The sequence below is a fragment of the Artemia sp. Qi Xiang Cuo genome, chromosome 4 (genome assembly GCF_049724085.1).
Source record: "Artemia sp. Qi Xiang Cuo chromosome 4, ASM4972408v1, whole genome shotgun sequence".
Lineage (NCBI taxonomy): Eukaryota > Metazoa > Arthropoda > Branchiopoda > Anostraca > Artemiidae > Artemia > Artemia sp. Qi Xiang Cuo.
The window spans coordinates 56,539,493-56,564,205 of NC_142797.1; the positions used below are offsets into that span (position 1 = coordinate 56,539,493).

General features: G+C 34.0%; 1 protein-coding gene across 1 annotated transcript in view; it reads right to left on the minus strand.

Moving 5' to 3' along the window:
* CngA (Cyclic nucleotide-gated ion channel subunit A) overlaps nt 1–24,713 on the minus strand; it is a 76,817-nt gene that overhangs the window by 41,360 nt on the left and 10,744 nt on the right. The gene's annotated exons all lie outside the window — the stretch shown is intronic.

The following is a 24,713-nucleotide window of genomic DNA, read 5'->3' on the forward strand; positions in this document are numbered from 1 at the left end:
ATTTTGGAAATTTTTAAAAATGTTCTATGAAGCAAACTTCTGAATAAGTTCCTAAGTAGCCAAAAAACAGAGCTTTTAGAAAGTCGGCTTGACAATTTTCCAATAGATTAGGATTTGTTATTAAGCGTGTTTTTCCCAAAAATTCTTGATTATGATTAAGGACTTTTTACGCAAAGGTTACATCTAAACTACAAGAATTTGAAAATTGAGCAGGAAAATCGTGATTTGCGGAAGTCACTACAAGTGGCATAGCTACGGAGAGCTCGGGAGGATCTATCCCACCCCTCCTTAAGACCTGAACACTAGCGCACAAACATGTACTTTTAATCATATAATAACTAAAGATTGTAATTTTAAGTAGTTGTATTGTCTCCCCACAGTGGTTTAGCCGTCCCCTTATGTAAAACCCTGATCCTGATTACTGATGACAGTAATCCCCTTATGTAAAACCCTGATGACATGATCCTGATCATGTCACTGATTACTTCTAAAAACTGCTTGATCATGGTTATTTAAACTTTCGAAAAATTCAAAAGCTAATATTTTAGCAGGGCAAAAACTAATAGAACCGTAAGTTTCCACAGAAATACATTTAATAATAGACACTAACCGACGCAATTGTACAGAACACACTAACTGCGGCACCCACAATTAAGTAACATTTCAACACACAGCTACAAAATTTTTTAACCTATGAATTTGAACCAGTAAGAATACATTACTAAATAAACGTCTTGATCAAATTCAGTTAACTCGACAATTAATTAATTTATTAATTAATTTATTTAATAACAATATCACAACAATATCACAATTGAACTTATGAACAATATCACAAATGATCACAATATCACATATGAACAATATCACAATTAATTTATTAAGGTGTATCACATTATTGGCAATATTGTGCCGCTTCTAAGTAACATTGGTGTAGTTTTATATTGGTGTGAGCATAATCCTGCTGTTGTAAGTACAGCTTATCAACTACCTGCAGAACTTACCAAATAAAACAACTTCCTATCAATTAAACCGTGAGTCTAGGTGCTTACGATTAAACAAATTTCCATGTAACAGCTGAATTCATGCATAAGCTTATTCATACAGCGCTAGTGTCAACTCCTTAAGCTCGGTAAATACAATCAAAGATCTCAAAGTTCATTCTCAGGAAGAGTTAGAATTTATTTGCCATTCTTCTGCAGCGATTTGTTCAACCAGCTATAAGGTTCTGTACTTGAAAATATTTTTCTTAAGTGTAGCTTATATATTTTTTCTATACACTTTGTAACTAATCGGCTTTTCTAGAATTCGACTGTGGTTTGGCATCGTGTTATTCACTGAGCTCGATCTATTGCTCCAAGATGGATGATGGATCTGTTCAGAGAAGAGGTACTAGAGAAGTACTATACCACTGTTACGTACCCTAAATATGATGTCTACTAAGGAATTCTCTGCCCTCTCTGCAGTTCAAGATCAAATCATCATTAGCACCTTACTGAAAATAGTTTTTTATTTGTCATGACTTGAAAAAAAAACAACACCATAATAACCATGATAACTGAAAAGTACTTATGAATACATGTTGACAGTTTAATATATATGGATATTAATTCCTTAGGGACTCAGCAATTTCTGATTTATCAATGTTAAAAAGAGGAAAGGTTTGAAATGTGTTTTGTTTTTAGTAAAGCGCGAATAACATTCTGGCCTTTAGAAAGCTTAGGGCATTAACTCTACTTTTGTTTGTGATATTTTGTTCGTTTTAGGTATGGTCTGATTATATATTGCAATGTCTGTTCGATTTGGGTTTTATTTATTTGTTTATAGTGACTTATGTTTAGTTTAAGCTTTAAGGATTATTTTATCTCTGAATGTCTTTTGTTAAATGTAGCTCTTTACTTTTCTTTGGAAAGCTTCTCTTGTGGAGCTAGTTTTTTTTAACTAATTTCTGTTCGTTTTCAATTGACATTTGTTTTTGTTTTTTGTAAAAGGAATTTTTGTTACACTAAGAATCAATGCAACAACAATTTCCAGACATTTTTTATTCCTGATGAGCTCCCTACGGTTCCCCGAGTCAAAATTTAAAATCTACTCTACTCAAAGCTTCAGCTGTGTCCCTTAAGCCGTTAATTTATACCCCTAGCTATACCTGAGATATTGCAGGAACCCCCTTTTGACAACCTGTATGCACAGAGTGTCTTTTAATTTAGTTGAACCCCCCATTCAACACATCCAGAAAGTTTCAACTTAATACCTTAGCTGTTCCTGAAATATTGCAAATACGCCATTTTGACAACCTGGATGCATATATTTTTGAATTCAGTTGAATATCCCACGAATCTTTCCCTGAAGCTTTTAACTTAATGTGCTTAGTCTTTCCTGAGGAATTATAAAAATGTCATTTTGACAACAAGGATGCACTTAGTGTCTTTAATTTACCTTAACAACCCTCGTGACTTTTCGTGAAAATTTTAGCCTTTTACTCTTTGCCGTTCTTGAAATATCAGAAATGTACCATTTTTTGCCCTCGATGCCCATACTATCTTTTGATTTTGTTCAGAATCCCCCCACCCATTCCATTAACAATTCAACTCAATACCCATAGAAGTTCCTGAGATATTTCATAGATAGCCTTTTGATTACCTGAGTGCATATAGGCTAGGATCTAATGACTCAGTTCATTATCCCCCTGAAGCTTGAAAGTTCCTACTTTCTAAAATTAGCCGCTCCCGAGTTATTGCATATATATGCCATTGTGACAACCAAGATACACTTGGGGGTATTTTGTATTTATTTTAATATTACCACAAACATCCCCTGGAAATGTCAACGTCATATTCTTAGCCGCTCCTCAGAATTAAAAATGCGCCGTTTTTATGGCTTTTCTGTCCACAGTGTCATTCAATTTTGTTCAGCACCCTCCTGGCAATTTCATTAAATTTTCAACTTCATACCCTAAGAAGTTCTTGAAATATTTTGGATATGTTCTTTTGACAACATGCATAATTACAGTGTTTTATGATTTAGTTCAATATCCCCATAAGCATTCCCTGTAAGTATCAGATAGAAGATAGATGCACAAGATAGAAGCACAGAGTGTTGCTTGAACGTCCTTTCCCCTCAATTACAGCCGTTAAAACTAGCACACAGGCTTCTTCGCAGAGTGAAGTTTAAAGATTCAATTCAAAACTGTTGGTCATTCAAACTTAGTTTTTGGTAGATTTTCAGTTGAAAAGTTTTTAGTTTTAGTAAATTTTTTTCGCAATAATCTTTCACTTTTAAGATGAGTAGTTGATTTATGAAACTTACTAAGAGGATCTGGAGGGGTACTATATGTGAGGGGTATAATAAACCTCCAGTTAGGGGCTTTGGACCATATATATATTGCAATGGTACCGTTTTATGCTTCGGAACTCTTCCACTTAAGAAGTGGTACCAAAAGTGCCGTTTTTAGTGCTATATGGCACTTTTTGATTGTAAAATTGATAAAAAGCACGTAGATATGAGTAATAGGTTTAAAACGAGCGATTAAGCTTCTTTCTGTGATGTTTTGGTAGCATGCTAGGCTTGTTGAAAAAGAGTAGAAAAAAAAAACGGGAGACAGATCAGTGGTACCGATACAAAAAGTGATTTTCCTTGTTGTTCAAGGAGGGGGATTGTAATTTCCCTGTACAAGGTTTTCGACCTTGCTGATTCCAATGGTACACTTTTTATTTTATCTGACGCCATTTTCGAAGGGTTTAATTGCCATAAATTTCTTTTTGCAATAAACTTTTACCTTCAAGAAAAACCGAAATAAAAATTACTATTCCTGAGTCAGCGTTAGATGACAATTTTTTTCACTAGGCAGTTGTTTTCAAAACACTTTTTTTCAACTTTTGGTTACTATGGGATTTGATTCGCTCTTTGCTAGGTTGCAGCTACTGCTGCAACCATGATTTGAATAATTGACAAGGGAATAACACCCTTGGATCCTCCCAGCCCCACCTAAAAACTTTTGATTGTCTTTTTTCTCTGTTATATCTTGTATTTTTTATATTCCAATTGGTAAATATTGAAATATTCACAAACATGACCTATGATTCAAGTGATCCTACCACTCCATGCCTATTTTTTAGGTTTCTTCCGAATATAATAATTGTTTTTGGCGCAAATCCAATTGTATAACCTTATGAAGAGAAGCTGTAACCACTTTGCATCCTATGTACCATCCTACCTTCTTTTTTTTTCTTTTTTTAACAATTTTTCCATTTTCTTTCCCTACTCAGCTTATCAAAAACTTGCATTTTCCCCTTAAATCAAAGAATAGTATATTTCCACTATTCGCTAAAACAGTTCATGAATAGCAGAAAACACTCCCTAGAGAATATGGACAAACTAGGTCACATTTAGATGTTTAGCAATTAGCACTGAAATACTTCCTAGAATACAATATCTCTTATGCCTTATAAAAACACCGAATTTTCAACAATTCATCCTTCATATTTTGAACAAGCTCATATCATATTCATATTCACTAAGTACATTAATTGAGGAAAAAATTAATTCCATGGATTGAGCGAGTGATTTCCAACAAAAATAAATGGTAAGTCTATGTTATTATTTTCCGCAGGTTGTGAATAGAAAATATTTATATTAATAGCTTGTTCTATTCAAATATTTGATCATATTTACTATGGCAGCCACTGATGCCATAAAGAATTGCCCCTTCTCTCTCTGAAGAAATAAAATTTAAAACAAAATATCATTCAGAACATTGAATATAATAAGAAATCACTAATATTCTAATGAAGGGAGTGTGTAGGAGAAGAGGCTTTGGGTTCCAGCTCCCACACACAATTATAAATTATTTATAAAGTATAAAATGATTTATATATTTATAAATCGGTGGATGTACAAATCTTTGCTTTTTTTCCAAGCAAGGGCATCGTTTTGGGGCTGATAGGGGCAGTTGCCGTCCCAATAATTTGAAGGAAAAACTATTGTAGAGCCCTGGTCTATTGTTTGTCCGAATAGGGACCCTTCTTGCCCTTCTTCAGTAAAAATGCTGGAGCTAAGCCCCTGGTTGCAAGTTACAGCTGTGGCTTCGTCACAATGTAAGAGATCAACAATTGCCTACATCTTATCTCAGTGTTATTTTTTCCTTTTTGTTTGTCAGTTTTAATTTTTTTTTTCTAATTTTATCGATTTTCTGTTGCAGATGAACAAAGATACATTTGTCAAAACAGTATGGTCTCTTTTGTTCAAGTTTATTGCACCTTATAGTTTTGGCGATACGGTGAAGGAAGTAACGGAGATGGCAGAGACAGATGTCTGTGTTCGCATGAGAGTAAGTAATCTTAAAATCTTTCAAAATAACAAAGAACACGAAATACCATTAAATGCCGTTGTGGTTAAAACTAACTTCAACTGAATCCGAACAAAGTTGCAGGATTTTTTTTCCGAATGTACAGCGTTTTGAATTAATCTTCCAAAGGATGATGGGAGAGGTATCGATTGTGATGATCCAGAGGGCAATCTCAGAGTTTCATTTCGATATATTTGGGGTGAGGCCAGGAAAAGGGGGCTAGTTGCCCTCCAGTCTGTTTGGTTACTTAAAAAGGCACTTTGAAACGACACACATCCATAATCTTTAAATAACGACCAAGACAATATTGGCTTTCCATCATAAGATCAACAAACTTTGGACTGTTTTAATTTTTTTGTTTAAAGTTCTCTTTTTAATATAGGTTTGGTAAAATTAATCATTTTTTTTCTTTAAATACATTTAAATCTGAAATCATACCAGTGGCATCGTTGAGGGGAGGGGGTGGAATTCTTGCTATTTTCGCTTTTCTAGATGTTTGTTTTAACCGGCTCTAAAAAGGAATTGACATATATGTGCTAAAAATTATAATTGAAATTAGTTGTATTTCACACAACGCTAGCACTATTTGTGGGACCTTTATCTCTTCATCACCATCCTGCATTTAAGCAAAATGTTCATTTTTCTCAAAACTTAGAAATTTGTGTGCATGTATAAGCAGTAACAGTACATTCTTCTTTTCTATTGTTATCAGTTTTATCGTGGAGCTTTAGAAGACCGAGCTTTGCTCTTGTTGGGAATTATAGACATAAAAACGATATTCAGTTTAACCTCCCTCCGGAACTGAGTACCCCCCATACCCTGATTTACCCAAGAAAAACTTTTGTGTAATTTTTATAGAATTCAGTTTTTTAAAACAAAGATACAAAGGGGAAGCTAATTTTCAAATTATAGGGTCAATTTTGCGTTCCAATTAGCATCCCTGGAAATTTTTAATTAATTTAAGGTTTGTGCTGCAGTGATGCCAAAAATTGTTCAGATTTTCTTGATATTCTTTCTCAAACAATGCTCAATGGATAAGTTAATAATTCTAACTTTATTATTTGAATACTTTCAAATTTGAAATATGGTCTCTATTTAAATATGGGGAATATGTCACTAAATAATTTTACACAATCTGTGGTAATACTTTGAGTTATCCAGTGTCTTTACTTAGACAACGCAATTGCGGCTGCCTATGATTTTTGTTTCGGCTTTAAGAGGCCCACTGATATCAATGCTTTTTATCAAAATAAATCAGCAAACCCACAAACAAATCGATTTAATAAAAATGATAAGTAATATTCCAATAAATCATGTATATTAAAAGTTTTGTACAACACATTGAATCTTACAGAGTCAAAATCTATTCAAAATTACGAGAAAATGCAAGCCAAGCACCAGCACTTACATTTAAGATTGTTTAATGTGGGTTTATTGTTTATTATGTATTGTGCAATATTTATAAATTCAGCAAGAAGCGTGTTTGTTAAATAGTTACTTTTCTTCCCTACTGCTTGAATATCACCTACTTGAACAGCACCCCCTCTTACCTCCCTCCCCAATAAAAATACTGTAGGTACGCTGCTGCGTAATACACTTTTGTTTTTTTCAAAATTAAGGATCTAAAGCAGTCAGTCGAAGGGTTCACGTCCAACCCATGACTCCACCTCTAAGGGGTGGAGTCATGAATATAAAATAATGCAAAGCACCAACTCTACGGGGAAGGTATTATTTTTACCCATGGGAGAGTCAGCCGAAGGGTGCACGTCCTGCCCATGACCCACCAAAAGATTGCCATGCCCCACCTCTAATGAGAAGGTATTTTCTGGGGGATTAAATGCACAGCCCATTTTTTCCTATTCAGAAATCTTCAAATATTATTTATAAATCATTAAACCGTACTGCCGTTTACTTCTTAAATCATGAAATAATGAAGCTTTTAAAATTTGAATTCTTTTTGATAATGTTCATGAATTCACGTGAGTAAATAAAATAAATTATCACAAATATTCAATAATTTCTGTTTTATATCAGATATCTGCAAATCATAAAAAATATATTTTTACTTACAGTAGTTGGTCACCAAAAAAGCCATCGCCAACAAGATCGATAAAATGCAGATAACTGGGCATCTGAAGCTAATGCGAATATGCGGCGAAAAATTGGACCGAAGTGTTGTGAAAATGATTCTACGAGGTGAGGACTACCTCCTGGGAGTCTCAAACCTCGTTGAGGTCCTCACCCACCAAGTCGGTAAGAATCGCCTTTACTCATTTGAAACTGATGTCTAAGCCCTACTGACAAAGGAATCCCGCTTTTATCAAATCCGTTTAATCTTATTTGAAAATAAAATAAAAGTCTAAAACCCACAGAATAAGCCAAGCAATGCCTGGGTGGAGTCTTATCGTGCCGCTAATTTTCTGTCAGTAAATTGACATTTTTTACTTTATGCTTAATAAAATAAAAAATAATTGTAAAAATCACTCGATAGGTACGAGAAAAGATAATTTTTTTTTGCATAAAATTTTCTGCTACAAAACTTGTCCTATAAAAAAAATTACGATGGTAGCGATTAAGCATTTCTAAGCAATTATTTTCGAATGGGACAACATTAAGAATATATTTCATTTTGGAACTTCAAGCAAATGGGCCATAAAACGGATAGACAATGGCCAATTAATGCATTTTCTCCTAGGGCGAAGGAAGTAAAACCCTAGTTGCGAAAACCGTATACATTCTTATGTTTAATTTACATAATTTTTAACTATGAGTTGAAAAGAAACTCTTTGAAGTCTATCATCCTTCACCTATAAAGGATAAACTAACTATCTCAATATGTCTACCATTCTATTCCTGGATAGTATGATTAGGCCACTTTTTATTGAAGCACCATGGACATCAGAATAGAAACATTTTTTCTCTTTGGATCCGTCTTAAATCTATTCCTATCTGAATACCGCGATTTCTAAGATTTTTCTTTAACTTTTGTAAACACGTAAAACATAAATAACCTGTTAATTCATAAGAACAAGCACACTCTCAAGGAAAAGTGTGTGCTCCTTGTATACTCCTTGCCGGGGCGAAGAAAGTAAAGTCATAGTTGTAAAATCTTTGTTTGCTTACCCATTTCAACGCCTTTACGGTGTATCAGTGCCCTGCTAGTGCTGAACAAAGAAAAAGTACTAAGACTACCGGAAGCGGGACCATTCAAATAGGGGATAATAAATATCGAACTAAGAGTTTTAACCAGTAAGATGTTAAAGGTAAACTGTGAAATGCTTCCCAGCTTTACGCTCCAGAACAGAACAGAAGCAGAGTTTAAACTTATGTGGTGAAAGAAATTAGGTCAGCATCACTTTGGTTAATATTGATAATACTCTTTTAAAAACGAAATGTCTTTTTTTTTGCAGCTGATGAAGAAACGTTCATAGACTGGTTGAGGAACGGTTATTCACGCCATCGGTCCAAGCAATTATTACCGATAAAACTCGAAGAGGAAGTACAAAATTCCAAAAAGGGTTGGGTGAGTCTTACATTGGGTGAGCCTTTGATAGTCTTACATTTGTCCCCCCCTAAATTTTGAACACGTTTTGCCCCCAATCACCTACAGTTTCTTTATTAAATTAACGCTTCTCGGTATTCAAGTAATTGGAATAAGTACTTGAGAATTTTTTTGTTTATATTGAGGAATACTTAATTTTCGTTTTATTATTTTCTATCTTCTCTAATTTTTACTTTCTTTTTAGTTTTGGCTTATTTTTTCTCTTTAGGTAATATCAGAATCTTTATTATTCTTTATTTGTTATTAAGATGATTTTGCTAGCCTAGTCAGGTCTTTGGCGAGCGTTTTAAGGTTTTTAGAATCCAATATTACTGTAGATTTTGCATAACTAGAATTCAACTTTTACTTCAAAGCCATTGGTTCCCAACTTTTAGGTGTACTTTATACTTTTTATACGATATTGTACGAAATCCAGGCCTTTTACAGGTTTTCACCACTGTATATAGATAATATGACAGTAAGACCAGGGCTTGGTGATTTTTGGCTACTACATCCTAGGCGCGTACAAACAGATCCTCCCATTTAATCTGCCATCAAGGGTCAAGTGTATATTACCCTGGAACGCGTATTTTCGCAAAACATTTCCCTAAATCCCTTTGAAACCAACTCAAGTTCGAAACCTACATGTAATTCCTAAAAACATCTAATAATAACGTTACACTACTAATTACCGATTTTTATATATGTATTGGAAAAAATTGATTTTAAAACTCTATTATTTAAAACTTAGTGTTACAAAGGCGAAGCCAAGTTTTGCGTTCAAGAGAAATCTGACCTGTCTACCCGTGAAAAAATCGGATGTCGCTTATGTTTATACTTGTTTAAATGTTCTCCAGGCCACTTAAATCTCGGTCGGACTTTGTATAATGGTTAAGATAGGGAATGACCATGCTGTTTTACAGGGGTTTACACTGTATAAAGTCTTTGTAATACTAGCATGTATCTTTATGGCTCTTTAAATATATTTGAATGTCGCGTCATTTACATAATTTTTTTTCTTTCAAAACTAAGGCTCTAAAGTGAAGACACCCGAAAGACTCATGCCCTACACATGACCCACCAAAATATTACGTTAGCTCACCCGTTGCCTAACAATGGGAATCAAGGTTCTAAACACAAGTATAATTTTGTTACAACGCAGATGATTAACAAGAATACACGAGAGTAGGGAGTGACATTATATTTAGCTTGCCACTATACACGTTTGGTAGGGAGTACGTAATCCCTGAGTCCAAAGTTCAAGGTCACGGGGGAAAACCCAGAAATTTTTTTCAACAGAGACCTTGAGAAAATCCTTAGTTACATAAAATGTTTGTGAACAATTTAAGATTTTGGGAAAACCTAATTAGTTTCTCAACAAGGGAAGACTTTGGGGGAGAACCTAGTTACTTAACTGATTTTTAAGTTTTGAAGGGTTTTCGGAAAAATCTCTATTGAGTAATAGCTATTGTGATTGGTTAATTCGTTCTTGATATAAAGCCGAGACTATGGGGAAACCCATGGCCATCTGAAATGTACATATAATGTAAGAAATCAATAATAATATTATCATTAGTTTAACGATACTTGACTGGTGCAGAATAGTTAAGTGAATAAATTATGTGTGAGAAAAGACATTTGGACTATAGTCATTCTATGGAAAAGGTAAGTTTTCTTTTTTATTATGATTAGTGAATATAAGTGGAAGACAGATAGTTTTATTAAAACATATATTTATAAATTTCGTAGCTATTGAATTATCAAGTAAATACCTAGTGGGCTATATAATTTATAAACAAATATATATGTTCTTCATACCATTTTCGTAATAAATTATTCCAAGAATATACTAGAATGAACATCAAATCTCATTTTATGTTTCACCTTTAAGCAACATTTCTTCAGTAAAATTCCAAAACAACACAGTAGTTCTCTGCATACTACTGAACATCCAATCCTGAGGAATGTTAGCGGTGTAGCATGAAAACGATTGTAATACGTTTGAAGGCTATGGAATTCAAAGATTTACTTTCACTAGAAATGAAAAATAAGATATCGTATTTTACGTATGGAAAAGAAATAGGAAATGATATTTTTTTAAGACGAGGGGAGGGAAGGATTGAAAAGTCACGTTTTACTTATGGAAAAGAAATAGCCAAGCATTTTTATTTAAGAAAAGTAGAGTTATTTTATTTTATTCGCTTTAATATTAAAAATGGAATTATAGTCATTTGAGTTAAAGCTTAAAGCATATCAATGAACTTTTCTTGAAGTAGTATGAAAATACAATTCTCGTTATTTGAGGCAAAATTTATGCCACGTCAATGACTTTTCTTTCTGAAGAGAAGAGTGTCCTGTTCGTTTTGTTTGAGGACTTTTTTTTGTAGACCAATTTAAATTCATTAAGAACCACCGAAGTCAATAAAGCATAGAAAATTAATAATATATTATTGACAGAGAAGAAAAAGTGAGTCAATTTTGTACTAGGGGAGGGAAGGGGAATTCAGAAGATTTTCCGGTCTGAAATATCTTCAGGGTTTCTCTTTTTTTTTAATTCCATTTAAATAACACGGAGCCATGCAGATTTAAAATGGACTAAAATAGACTTCTTATTTCAAAGAGGCAAGAAAAATATTTTCTTTAGCTTTGCGTCTTAGTAACTATAATAACTATAATAACTCAGCCTAAAGCCCCCCAAAAATGTAAAATAAATAAAAAAAATTAGTGGGGGCCCACTGGATTCCACAAGAACCATAGGGGGGCATACTATTGGAGCTACTAGCCCCTAAAGACTTAATTACGCATACCTGGGTCTTGTGCAATACTATAGTACAGTTGTTTGTTATTTAATAGTAAAGTTCACCTATTTATTACCTCATAGGAACTGTTTCTTTACTTATGCAAATGTTTTCTTCAATATATCTTTATCCTCTCTCTTTCTTGAGTATGTTTGAACACAAGCCTCTTATTATACATTTGTTTTTTAAATAAGTTTAGTAAAAATTGTATCTAAAGAAAATAGGGGAATGTAATAAATATGTGTTTGTGTGTTTGTGTATGATAAGCCCCCTCCCCTCCCATCCTTGTACGAAAAAAAAATTGAGCTACAAGAAACAATTGTTTGTTAGCGTTCCATGACTTAGAAATTAAAACTGAGACTGGTTTTTTTCTCAGGATGGAAAAGACAATATATATATATATATAAATATATATATATATATATATATATATATATATATATATATATATATATATATATATATATATATATATATATATATATATATATATATATATATATATATATATATATATATATATATATATATATATATATATATATATATATATATATATATTTGTAACAAATAATTTGATTTTGCTATTTTTTTCGCTAGACCGATGGCAAAAATGAAGACGAGAATCAGTCACCAGGACATGTCGATTGTTCGGTTATGGATAGTTTATTGAGACTGATTGAGACCATTCCTAGTCCTAGGAAATCCATGACACAAGAAATGCATTCAGTGGAAGGTAAAGATGAAAGTCAGTCTCCCGGTTATGTTGATTGTACGGTTATAGATACACTTTTGAGTATAGTGGAGACCATCCCTAGTCCTAGGAGATCCATGACAAAGAACTCCTGATAACGAACGTGGACTCTCTACAAGCTATGATCAGCTCATCTATCAAAAACGTAAGAGAAATTTAATTTATCCTCTCTCTCTCTCTCTATCTCTCTCTCTCTTTCATGTGTATATTTGAACACAAGCCTCTTATTATACTTTTGTTGCTTAAATAGGATTAGTACAAATTTATCTAAAGAAAAAAGGGTAATGTAATAACTATGTGTTTGTGTGTTTGTGTATGATAACCCCAACACTCCCCCCCCAACATCCCTGTAAAAAAAACGAAATCGATTCAGAGAAAGAATTATTTTTATACTCTCTTTCTCTATTACAGTTCTATAGTGTGTGTGTGTGTGTGTGTGTGTGAGTGCATTTGAAAAGACATCCAGTCAAGGAAAAAAAATAAAAGTAAATTCATTTTATTTTAGTTTCAGGGGAATGTGACAAAATGGACTACCTTCCATGGTTCAGAACTAGAAAGGAGTAAAGAGAAATATCCTATTTCGCCGGATTAACTATCAGAAGATGATATTAGTGAAGGTATGTCGCAAAATATTCCCCCTGATTTTCAGTTTACTATGGAAGAGCTTAACAAGCTTGTGGAAATTGTTGAGTGATGTTTCCAGGAGCAGGGTTGATGCTGTTAGTGATTTGATCCCTGTGCAAAACGGTGCAGGGTTTGAAAAAACTGTCACGCCCCCAGAAAGTGTATTACGTGAATTTAGTCTGTTAAAATCTGCTCTAGGTCACAGTGAAAAACACAGGGTAGCTTTTAATCCCCCCGAGGAGAGCTTAACTGACGGAGGTATTATTTTAATTGACCCCGATGAAACTCTCCATACATACATCGACAAAATTCGAGCACTTATTGAGGCTCAGATCCAGAACTGGGGCGGAAGAGATGGTATTAAAGCTTCAATTAGTCAAAAAGTATATTTGCAAAAAGGAAAGTCAGGTGATATTTTTCATTTTTATTTTTCAACTGCCAATCAGACATTTTACCCTGGCTTAAATAATTTTGAAGATAATTTATTCAATTGGGTCAATAAATTAATATCCACTTTGGATACATTTAATCAGAAGGGTAGTGGGTCCACTATTTTATTCATAGAGCATCTGGATCTGAAGCTCAGTAAATTGAAAAAACAATTTACTTTAAGAGGGGCGGGTGGACACCGACGAAAAAAACGTCATCCAGATTTATCGGCTACAGGGGGAGTTCAAGGTTTAATATTTGACGTAGACTTGAAATGTTTTAAATATTCATTTTTAGCTGCTGCTCATAGACCTCTTGCAGCGAAAGCTACCATGAAAAAACTGGACTAATTTGCACGCAATGGTTGAGAAACTTTCCCAAAAGTAAATTTGGATTGTTTGGAGGGTAAGTATCCGGTGTCCTTAAAAGAAATAACTATGTTTGAAAAAAAATTTAAAATCTTGGGTTGAGAGTAGTGGTTCTTCAATATGATACAGAATTTGGGGATGGGGGGGAAGAAACCAAATAAAAAAGGAGTTTTGTTTTCAGTCAGGACACTGGCAGTAGATAATATAAAAAATTTGGTTTGGATCATATATGAGCCTGCCAAAGATATAAATTCATATGGTCATTTTTTCCCCATTGCTGCAACTAGTAAATTGTTGTCTCAGAGTGTTCGGAAAGGGGAACGTCATTACTGTCCCATGTGTCTTTCCCCATTTCGAACTGAGAGAACATTCAATGATCATATGAAATATTGCAAAATTCACGGTAATCAAAGGGTAGAAATGCCGGCAGGAGACAAAGCCATTTTACAATTTAAAAACTTTAAAAATTCCCTGTTACAAAGTGATAAGGTGGCATTGCATTGCGAAGCAAGACTGTTGGATTAAAATGAATCATCAGAGCCAAATATAGTCAAAGAACATAAACTTGTAGCCGTGTCCTATGCACATGCTCAACGAGACCCCGACAACAAAATGAAACTGGTAGAGTTTTTTGAGACTATGGGAGAGGTGGGTAACATGGAAAATCACTTGTAGCACTAATCAAAACAGCAAATAAGTCTATATCAAGATTGCGTCACACCAAATATCCCATGTCACTATCAGATGAGGAAGAATATGCTCTAGAATTAGGATCAATTTGTTGGGTTTGTAGGGGTGCTCTTGCTGAGAATGATAAAGTATAAGATCATAATCATCTTATTGATGTTAATTCCACAGGGAAAAGTAACTTTCGGGGGTGGGCTCACAATAATTGCAATTTAAAAATTAAACAGCAACTCTTTCTTCCGGTTTTTATACACAATTCCAACTCTGATCTGAAGTTTGTGCTACGAGCAATGGCACAACTTCAAAGAAATGGAGTTATAGATGATGCATGGGTGGAAGACAGCATTTCCTAAAAAATACTACCTAAATCATCGGAAAAATTGCTTGTTTTAGAATATATGTAGAAACATGTTGAAGACGGCGTTGAGTACACGAATAAAATTCGCTATTTAGATTCCTTCAGCTTTTTTCCAAAATCTTTGAGCGAATTGATTCAAGTAGAGAAAAACGATGACGGTTGCAATGCATTCCCCCTTCTCAAACAAAAACTTCCAAATGCTTTATATGATTTGTTAACGGTCAAAGGAGTTTACGCTTATGATCATTTTAACTCCATGTCAAGATCTGCCGAGGAGAAAACTCCCTCAATTGAATCGTTTTACGACAGTCTGCATGATTGTAGGCGTACCCCTGATGAATACAATTTTGCCAAAAAGGTGTGGGCAGCGGGAGGGTGTAAAAATGGATTTGACTACTGCAAATTGTATTTGTCAAGTGATGTGCTCACACTTTTGGATATTGTATGTAAAAATACGGACCAAATTTACACGGAATTTAATCTTGATCTAGGGTATTATTTTTCCAGTCCACATATGGTAATGGACCTCTTCCTAAAAATTAGCCGGGAAAAAATTGGACTCATCACCGACATTGAGCAACATTTGTTTATCGAGAGATCAATGAGAGGTGGCTACGTTTTTCGTGGGAATCCTATCTTGGAAACTGATCCATCTGGAGAGAAGACGGGGGGAAATTCGGATACAGTTTTCCTTGATATGAATTCCCTATACCCCTCGGCTATGTCTCATTATGCTCTACCTTGCGGTGACTATAAGTGGCTCAACGACCCTTCTGCCTCCAATTTCCCCAAAATTACCAGTGTTGAGGAGAATGGGCCGGTGAGATAGTTTTTTGAAATTGATGGGGTGATACCAGTGGAGCTTCATGATACGGTAAAAGATTTTGTTTTTCCGTGCATTAATAGACCTGTGTCTAGGGACTCTTTGAGTTCTCGCAATATATCTTTGGTGGAGGAGGAGAGAATGCATTGGTCACCTTCAAAACAAAAACTTACTGCCGATCTCCTGCCGAAAAAAAAATATTGTAGTACATCACGTGGCATTGAAATGGATGTGCAACAATGGTTTCAAAGCCACAACGATTTACAGAACCATCCAATTCAGTCAAAAACCTTATTTGAAAACGTTTGTTGACACTTTTGTCAAGAAACGTTCCAAAGCGAAAACAAAGGTCGAAAAAGAAATCTATAAACTCATTTTAAATTCGGCCTTTGGTAAAATGTGCGAAAGTGTTCGCAATAGGAGTCGTTGTGACGTTGTTACCGATCCTGACCAATGTGCTCGAATTATTGCCGATCCCAATTACGCTTCCTTTACAATCATTGCTCCAGACATGGTACTATTGAATAGAAAAAAGAAACATTGTATTAAATAAAACTATTGCTTCAGGCAGTGCCTAATCGGAAATTTCAAAGAAGCTCATGTTGGAATTCTACTACAATGTGGCTAGGGTACAATGGCCGGGGAAGGAACAAGTAGAGGTTTGCTACGGGAATACACATTCTCTATTGTTAAAAGTCAAAACAGAAAACCTACGTGAAGATTTGGCTAACGGTGAAATCATCAGTTCTCGGATGGACTTTACAAACTGGGAGGGGGAAGTCTATCTGGAATTAGTCAAACGTCAAGCTCCAAACCGACTTTTATTTTTAAAATCAAAAACGGGAAGTGACATGATTTCTCGGGGTATGTTTCTAAGTCCGAAGGTGTACTTTATACTGACGCACACCAAGGAAATCAAAAAACGTTGCAAGGGAGTGCCCACGCACTATGTAGAAAAGAATTTTGACATGGACGTCTATAGGAATTGTATTGTTGAAAATACAATTCAACGAGCGAAACTGCTGGAGCGAAGCGAAGTCGCTCGTTAAAATATAAAAATTTTACTGTAAATTTTGAAAAGATTGCCATGAGTACCATTTCTGACAAGGTTAATGTTTGTAGAGATGGTTTAAGTACCCTAACCTTGCCCACTACTTAACATTCGACCGAGACGATTGTTTCCGTCGTAGGGAATGTCTCGGTGTGAGTAAACTTATTTAAAAATTCCTAAGACCTTGGGGGGCCTTGAGGCCTGCGTTCCGGGGGGGGGGGGATGGGGCATTCGGCCGCCCTGCCGGCCGCCACTGGGGGGGGCACTACCGGTAGCTTCTTTTAATGATCTAGGGTAATTTTTTTTGTTCCCCAGTGTTGTATTATTAAGTTTTTTTCTTCATATATATAAATATGTATATATATATATATATATATATATATATATATATATATATATATATATATATATATATATATATATATATATATATATATATATATATATATATATATATATATATATATATATATATATATATATATATATATATATATATATATATATATATATATATATATATATATATATATATATATATATATATATATATATATATATATATATATATATATATATATATATTCACTAGTTTTTGTTGCACAATGTAAAACAAATTGTTGTATTTACATTTCTAATGTTTTTTTTTTATGTATTGACTATTTAATATAGTAAACACTTTGATTTTACTTCAGTTGTTGTTGTTCATTGAATAGAGTTAGATATAAATAGCAGAGAGAGAAAAAGAAACATAGATTATGTAACAGTTTATAACACCTTTGAGAGTTTTTCTCTGTGGGCCATCAATGAGTGGGAAAACTTCACTTTTGATGAAAATAATTCAGAATCGAGGTGAAATGTTGGCAGCAGGAGATCATCAAACTACCATAGAAAATATAAACTATTGCTATAATGTTTGGCAACATCCATTTGATAGATTATGGACTGCTGAGCCTGAAGTTTAACTTATCGGGGCATTGGATGCTGATTTCAACTCAATTGAAACAAATTTTTGGCGTATTATTGATGATTTAGCCAAATCAATAAAGCAATGGTCTGTGGAAATGATCAAATTGTTCACAGTACGTTCCCATCATGAAAAAATTTCCGTCACCATTGTTCTACACAATCTCTTTCATCAGGGTAAATGTATGCGAACTCTTGCATTGAACTGTACTCATTACATTCTGTAAAAAGTTGTTCGTGACTCAAGTTCCCTCATAACATTAAACAAACAAATTTATCCGGGTCAACCAAAATTCTTGTTATCAGCTTACAATCAGGCTACAACCAAACCATATGGATACATTGTAATTGACCTTAATCAAAACACCTGACCTTAATCAGAACCTGAAGAACTACGTGTTATTAGTAGTATATTCGATAGTGAGATAACAGTATATCTGCCGGTGAGTGATAGGAAAAGATATTAGTTGAAACTATGACGTTGTAGAAGTTACATCACAATAGACACTTGTTCTCTGTTTTGAGTAGTTCAAAACCAAGGCTTAGGAAAGTCATATTGAACAATATAGATCGAGAGTTTATTAAACTCATTTCCGAGCTGTGTTTAAATTTAACTGCAGGCAATGTTCAACTACCAGATGCTATTAAGAAGCAAACTAGACAACATCAATCCATTTTTCGTGCACTGTCCAAGGGAAAGACCAGTCAAAAACAGAAAAGAAAACATTTAGTTCAGGCAGGGGAAGGTTTTTCACAGTTTTATTACCAATAATTGCCGGTCTTGTTAGCAATCTTCTTCTTTCTCCGTCTCAATCGTAACTGTATTGGAAAAATATGGCGAAGCCCTATAAATTGACTGCAATTGATGACGCTCTGTCTCCACTGCAAACTTTTGAGGGTAATGTCACAGATTTCCTTATAGCATACCTGATGATCAGAAACTTTTAAGTTTTCAAATGGCACTTCGTCGTGTTGACAAGCAGAAACCATATCAAATTAAACCCATTAGTGTTGTGAATGTTGCAGATAAGATACAAGAGGCAAATATCACCAAATCATCTGCATTAACACCACTACTACCACTCAAAGGCCACTTATCAAGAATATTAGATCTATTACCAGCTTCCTATCGGGAACAGGGTAAAAGATTGTTAAACTATTTGAATGAAAGCAGTGATATTAAAATTGATGCTAAAAATCATCAAATCACCCTAGGTAGCAACACTTACAATCTCATTGATCTAATAACTTATTTTGTCTCAAATCGCAAGAAAACTCTATCCATTGACACAAATCTTTTGAAATATTTACAAACATCGAATTTTTCCAAAGCACTTGTGATCAACAGAAGAAAATTAAAAGATTTGACATCATTAAATAATGAAAAGAAGGAGGAGGAGGGTGATGATGATTCTGAAAAAGATTATTTCAAGATCCTAATGCTAACAAGTACACCTAAATCCAATTACAAAAGCAGCAGCAGCAATAATTCAACTTTAGCCAGTAGAAAAAAGCATCTTCCCCCGACAACCACCAACACCTCTGTTAGTATACAAAAGGGTGGCGGTGTATGAGGTGGTGGTACACATTTACATGCAAAATGGATGAAACTCTGAAACGTATTTATGCAAATGTTTGTGAGATGGGGAATTTTAGTGCTCCCAGTACACTTTCTCAAGTCTCCAATGTTCAACAGAGTGTAGCAAAAGGATATTTTCAAAATGAACCTAGCTACACACTTCGAAATCGCAGACTTCGCAATAATCAATATCGGAAAACTAGGGCATTTTACCCTCTTGAAATCACGCAAGCTGATCTTATGACTTTGGATGAATTGCAACGACAAAACAATAAACCATACAAGTACATTCTATTTGCAATTAGTATTTTTAGTCACTACTACTATGCCATTCCACTGAAATCTAAGCGTGGAGAGGAGATTGCAATTGCTCTAGAAACAATACTTGATCGAGATTCCTATAAAAAAAATTCAAACGGATCGAGGAAGTAAATTTGTCAATCTTCATGTGAAGAAAATTCTACTAAAATATGACACACATTTATATCATAGTCACAGTCCAATAAAGGCTGCATTGGCTGAACGATTGATTAGAACCATTCGTCTTCTCATTTCTAGATATTGTACACTCAAAAACACTACTGTCTTTATTCATGATTTGGATTAAATTATGCAAGTTTACAATCAACGTCCTCATCGTTATTGTACACTCAAAAACATTGCTGTCTTTATTCATGATTTGGATAAAATTATGCAAGTTTACAATCAACGTTCTCATCGTTCCCTGTCCAATCTTAGTCCTTTTGATGCTCATAACAATGATAACAATACATTTGACATTTTTGTCAATCAATATTCTTCTAACGATGAAAATGGAATAAAAAGCAAATTGATTTCGGGTGATAGGGTTCGAATCAATCGGTCAAGTAATATTTTTTAAAAAGGGAATTACCTTTGGTCTACTGAACTTTTTAAAGTGTCAAAAGTTCTAGAGACTAGTCCCATGACCTATCGAATACGAGATAGCACAGATGATGAGATTTTGGGGGGATTTTATAACTATGAATTGCAAACAGTTAAAGATAGTGGTATTTATCAAATTTAAAAAGTATTAAAAACTCAAACGCAGGGTGGTAAGAAACAGTTGTTAGTTCGCTGGCTTGGGTACAACTCTGAATTTGATTCTTGGATAGGTGTTGAAGACTTACACAATGTCCAATGATTTCTATGTGACATTCATTTGCAATGTTTCCAATCCTCTCAATGATGATTTGAATAGAACAAGTGATTTTTGGACCAAGTGATTTTTTGCCTACCATTAAATTTCAAGGTAGATATGAAGTTGCTCTCGTCGATTGTGTTATCAAGAATACAAATGACGTCCTAAGAAAGGAGATCTCACATGATATTAAAATACGACCGTTTGAATTCGGTGATGAAGGTGCAATGGCAACTTTTGACTCTAATGATTACTCTATTGCTAACATACCCTACAGGGAATACAATAATATGCATGAGCTGTGTCAAGTTATCAAGAAAAAATTGCAAGTCGAAAAAAAGGTGGTTTCACTTTCAATTATTCGACGGAACAAAGGAGAATTTATATTACCAATCCATTTGAGAATGAAAGAATCTTCCTCAATGAGAATTTACGCATGGTTCTCGGTTTTAACAACCGTATTATTAAGACAGAAAATTTCAGTGGCAGTGACCATGTTATCTATGCAGACTATGCACCCAGATTCTCCTCGAACAGTTGTATATTCATCTACAGTTCGTTTGTGGAATCCCTTAGAGTTGGTCATTCCAATGTCCCCCTTTTAAGTGTTGTAGAAATAAAAAGTACAGAAAATAATGTTCATCACTATAATATAAGACCCCTCCAGTATTTTCCTGTAAACACTTCATATTTGGAAATTTGTCAGTTAACACTAAGAACTGAACTCGGTGATCTTTTAGCTGTAACAAAGGGTTTGTGTGTTATTACATGTCATTTTCGACCTGTCATTCAAGATGAATAGTAGAAGAATCCCATTTGTTTGTCCTGACATTAACTGTTATGCTGCTGCTCTGATTCCTCATCAAATAGGTCATGGATTGGACTACTACAAGGGGCGTACTACAATGTCTGGCTATGGCCTTGGTAGTTGGTTTGATATGCTATTTCCTTCTTCACTACCGCTTGCCAAGAAATATATTGTACCAGCTGCAACAAATTTTGCTGGCTCAACCCTACAGGACTGGAGTTCGGGTAAAAATTACAAGGACAGTCTTAAGGAAAATCTTAGATCTTCAGCAAGAGCTGTTGCCGAACAATTAAAATCTCAACAAAATGGGAAAGGTTTAAAAAGGATGCATGGTAGCCATTCACTCATCAGTCTCCATCCAGGTGAGAAACTTAAGCCATCAACAACAACAATTTTGAAAAGAAAAAGCACAAAGAAGTAGAAAAAGATTGTTAGATCAAAACAAGATTTTTTCTCATAAGATGACTTATCTCCCTCATAAAGAATCACAACCATCGATTACTTCATCATCAAATCTATTCAATGCTGAAAATGTTGATGTCAGTGTCAAACATGGTTACTATGAGCAATTTCATCCTCAACAACCCTTGTCCGAAAATATACACTTTCAAATATATTCCAATGAAGATTATTTCATTGATTTGTCATCCAAATTTATTGATTTAAATGTTGTGGTGAAGAAAAAATCTAACAATCAAACTCCTAGCGCTCTTGATGGTCTATCCTATGAAAACTGTATTCTACACAACAATTTCACCTCTGCACCGACAATTTCTTAAACTGATCATTTAGATTTAAACATTTTTCAAAGTGACAAGGTTCTGTATAATTGTTTCTTTCTCAAATACATTCATCTTTCTTTCTTTTTTTTTACTCTTGATGTTTACACTGCTGATTATAAACTAACTAACAAATATTGAAGAAAGAAAATAGTCACTTTCAAATACTTTCTCATCACCTATTGGTTCTCCTACAAAGAGTAAACAACTCTCCAAAATGTTTAACTACAAAAAAAAAAGAAAATAATCATCAATATTTTTATTCAACAAATATATATAAATAAATAAAACAATATTATGGCTTTTTCAGTAAATGACTCAGTCCATTTTTCTCTATATGCTCAACAATTGCATTCAAACCTGCTTGTAAGGTAGATATATTCATTATATTTACATTGGCCGCAAAACATATCTGTTCATCCATATTGAATCGACTCAGAGATATTACATATCTACTGAACATCTCATCCCACTCGAAAGTTAATCTGCTCCCTGGTGCTATTTCAACTGATACATTTGCAGCTCTTATTTTCATTTCATCACTATTCTCTTCCTCGTGTCTCTTAATATTCAATACAGTGAAATTACTCATTTTTGTAATATTCCAAAGAAAACAAAATAATATTCACAATAATACTATCGAACAAAATCCAATTCAGAACTGTGACACTAACTAGCTCTTTCTCACTTTATATAGAGTATTTTCCAATTCTATGGGGTTTTTTCCCCAAATCCTGTTGAAAAATCAGTCAAATGACTAGGTTTTTGACAACAAGTCTTAACTTGTTGAGGAACTAATTAGGTTTTCCCAAAATCTCAAATTGTTCACAAACATGTTATGTAACTAAGGTTTTTCCCAAGGTCTCTGTTGACAAAAACATTTCTGGGTTTTCCCCCGTGACCTTGAACTTGGGACTCAGGGACTACGTACTCCCTACCAAACGTGAATAGCAGCAAGCTAAATATAACGTCGCTCCCTACTCACGAGGCTAATTTTTCACGTTATTTATAATTTTTCGGCTTTGTAGAAACTTTCTCTTGATTTTGTTTATAAACTGTTTCTCCCTTTATATCTTAAATGCTGTTATAGTTTTGGATTTGCTTTTTCAACTTAATTAAAACCTGATCAAGATACTATATATTACACATCATGGTTTTTCACCAGTAAATGAAACATGGAACATGCAATTTAGATTTATACTTTACTGAAAACGACTTGCTTTTCATGCCGTGTGTTTTTATTTTGTTGCAATGACCCAATTGAGTTTCAAGTCACAATTTATGTTATTCAAAGATAGAAAAAATATGAACGCTTTTGAGACCATACAATACAATTTGAGTTATTTATTAACAGGTTTTTTCTTCCCTTTCAGGCCAGGGAAATCTCTGAGGACCCAACCCTTATTAAGGAGCTAGATGGAGAAGCAGCTGTGATGCTCAAAGAAAAAATTGCCATGAAGAAAACAAAAAGATCGTCTTTTCTGTTTGTAATTTAAAAAAAAAACAAGATATAGATCTGTAATTCTTTGTTTTAATATCAAAATAAATTTCCTTTGTTTAAAAAAAATTAAATTTAGTAGCAATTTTGTGTTCAAGGTGGGGGACTGTAATTATCCAACAAAAGGTTTTGGACCATGGTGATTCCATTGGTGCACTTTTTATTTCGATTTGACGCCATTTTTAAGGGGTTTCAGGCTCTTTTCCGAAATGACCATTAATTTATTTTCGTAATAAACTTTTACTTCTAAGATTAACCGAAACAATAGTTACCATTCCTGATTCATTGTCAGATTGCAATTGTTTCTCACTAGACGTGTTTTATGAAAACACGTTTTTCATCTTTTGATTACTATGGGCTGTGGTTCGCTCTTTACTAGGTTGCAGGTACCGCTGCAACCATGATCGGGTTATCCGAAATTTCTCTAAATATTTATATTAACAAAAGTTGACGATTTAAATTTCATGTTAACGCTCATAAATTTACGAACTATAATTTTAGGGGAGGTTCAAGAAAACCTGAGTTTTATTAAAAAAAAAACAAAAAAAAAAACACTAAAATTCAGGGGTCGTGGATGTACTGAATGCAAGAACATTCAGATTTTTATTCGTTAAACAACCTTTCTACCGCTATCAAACACATTACCTGTGCGTTCCAGGGCTATAATAATCTACTATGCATAAGTTGCGTTAAGACGCGCATTCAGGAATTTATTTCAGCAATATTTGGAAAAAGAAAACACAAAGGGCCCATCAATCGTAAAATTAAGAAATTGAAAAAGAATATTGTAAAAATTAGAATTGCGGGAGGGGGATTCTAAAGGACCTTTCACAGCGTACGTAACTCGGTAGATTTCTGAAAAGAAAGCTGTTTAAGGGCGCGTTTAAAAGCTTATATTTATACATATTCGCTTTTTATAAATTGGAATTGATAGCATATTTCCATAAAGTGCACTTTCGGTTGTTTCCCCCATTTTTTTAATAAAAAAAAGTATCTTTTTAAATGCAATGACCCAAAAAAGGTGTGTTTCAAAACCTAGGCAGGAGCAAAAAACTAATGAAAATAGGGGGAAGTAAATAAGTACACTTTTTATTCTGATCTGACGCCATTTTCGAGGGGTTTGAGGCTTTTTTTCGAAATCACC